We start from the raw sequence: 3069 nt of genomic DNA on the forward strand, positions 1-3069 counted from the left end.
GATCTAATAGAATCACACACAACAGATCTAATAGAATCACACACAACAGATCTAATAGAATCACACACAACAGATCTAATAGAATCACACAGAACAGATCTAATAGAATCACACACAACAGATCTAATAGAATCACACAGAACAGATCTAATAGAATCACACACAACAGATCTAATAGAATCACACACAACAGATCTAATAGAATCACACACAACAGATCTAATAGAATCACACACAACAGATCTAATAGAATCACACACAACAGATCTAATAGAATCACACACAACAGATCTAACAGAATCACACACAACAGATCTAACAGAATCACACACAACAGATCTAATAGAATGACACACAACAGATCTAATAGAATCACACACAACAGATCTAATAGAATCACACACAACAGATCTAATAGAATCACACAGAACAGATCTGATAGAATCACACAGAACAGATCTAATAGAATCACACACAACAGATCTAATAGAATCACACACAACAGATCTAATAGAATCACACACAACAGATCTAATAGAATCACACACAACAGATCTAATAGAATCACACACAACAGATCTGATAGAATCACACAGAACAGATCTAATAGAATCACACACAACAGATCTAATAGAATCACACACAACAGATCTAATAGAATCACACACAACAGATCTAATAGAATCACACACAACAGATCTAACAGAATCACACACAACAGATCTAACAGAATCACACACAACAGATCTAACAGAATCACACACAACAGATCTAATAGAATGACACACAACAGATCTGATAGAATCACACACAACAGATCTAATAGAATCACACACAACAGATCTAATAGAATCACACACAACAGATCTAATAGAATCACACACAACAGATCTAATAGAATCACACACAACAGATCTAATAGAATCACACACAACAGATCTAATAGAATCACACACAACAGATCTAATAGAATCACACACAACAGATCTAATAGAATCACACACAACAGATCTAATAGAATCACACACAACAGATCTAATAGAATCACACACAACAGATCTAATAGAATCACACACAACAGATCTAATAGAATCACACACAACAGATCTAATAGAATCACACACAACAGATCTAATAGAATCACACACAACAGATCTAATAGAATCACACACAACAGATCTAATAGAATCACACACAACAGATCTAATAGAATCACACACAACAGATCTGATAGAATCACACACAACAGATCTGATAGAATCACACACAACAGATCTAATAGAATCACACACAACAGATCTAATAGAATCACACACAACAGATCTAATAGAATCACACACAACAGATCTAATAGAATCACACAGAACAGATCTAATAGAATCACACACAACAGATCTAATAGAATCACACACAACAGATCTAATAGAATCACACACAACAGATCTAATAGAATCACACACAACAGATCTAATAGAATCACACAGAACAGATCTAATAGAATCACACACAACAGATCTAATAGAATCACACAGAACAGATCTAATAGAATCACACACAACAGATCTAATAGAATCACACACAACAGATCTAATAGAATCACACACAACAGATCTAATAGAATCACACAGAACAGATCTAATAGAATCACACACAACAGATCTAATAGAATCACACACAACAGATCTAATAGAATCACACACAACAGATCTAATAGAATCACACACAACAGATCTAATAGAATCACACACAACAGATCTAATAGAATCACACAGAACAGATCTAATAGAATCACACACAACAGATCTAATAGAATCACACACAACAGATCTAATAGAATCACACACAACAGATCTAATAGAATCACACAGAACAGATCTAATAGAATCACACACAACAGATCTAATAGAATCACACACAACAGATCTAATAGAATCACACACAACAGATCTAATAGAATCACACACAACAGATCTAATAGAATCACACACAACAGATCTAATAGAATCACACACAACAGATCTAATAGAATCACACACAACAGATCTAATAGAATCACACACAACAGATCTAATAGAATCACACAGAACAGATCTAATAGAATCACACACAACAGATCTAATAGAATCACACACAACAGATCTAATAGAATCACACACAACAGATCTAATAGAATCACACACAACAGATCTAATAGAATCACACACAACAGATCTAATAGAATCACACAGAACAGATCTAATAGAATCACACACAACAGATCTAATAGAATCACACACAACAGATCTAATAGAATCACACACAACAGATCTAATAGAATCACACACAACAGATCTAATAGAATCACACACAACAGATCTAATAGAATCACACAGAACAGATCTAATAGAATCACACACAACAGATCTAATAGAATCACACACAACAGATCTAATAGAATCACACACAACAGATCTAATAGAATCACACAGAACAGATCTAATAGAATCACACAGAACAGATCTAATAGAATCACACACAACAGATCTAATAGAATCACACACAACAGATCTAATAGAATCACACACAACAGATCTAATAGAATCACACACAACAGATCTAATAGAATCACACACAACAGATCTAATAGAATCACACACAACAGATCTAATAGAATCACACAGAACAGATCTGATAGAATCACACACAACAGATCTAATAGAATCACACACAACAGATCTAATAGAATCACACACAACAGATCTAATAGAATCACACAGAACAGATCTAATAGAATCACACACAACAGATCTAATAGAATCACACACAACAGATCTAATAGAATCACACACAACAGATCTAACAGAATCACACAGAACAGATCTAATAGAATCACACACAACAGATCTAATAGAATCACACACAACAGATCTAATAGAATCACACAGAACAGATCTAATAGAATCACACACAACAGATCTAATAGAATCACACACAACAGATCTAATAGAATCACACACAACAGATCTAATAGAATCACACAGAACAGATCTAATAGAATCACACACAACAGATCTGATAGAATCACACACA

The sequence above is a fragment of the Xyrauchen texanus genome, chromosome 35 (assembly GCF_025860055.1).
Source record: "Xyrauchen texanus isolate HMW12.3.18 chromosome 35, RBS_HiC_50CHRs, whole genome shotgun sequence".
In the NCBI taxonomy this organism is placed as follows: domain Eukaryota; kingdom Metazoa; phylum Chordata; class Actinopteri; order Cypriniformes; family Catostomidae; genus Xyrauchen; species Xyrauchen texanus.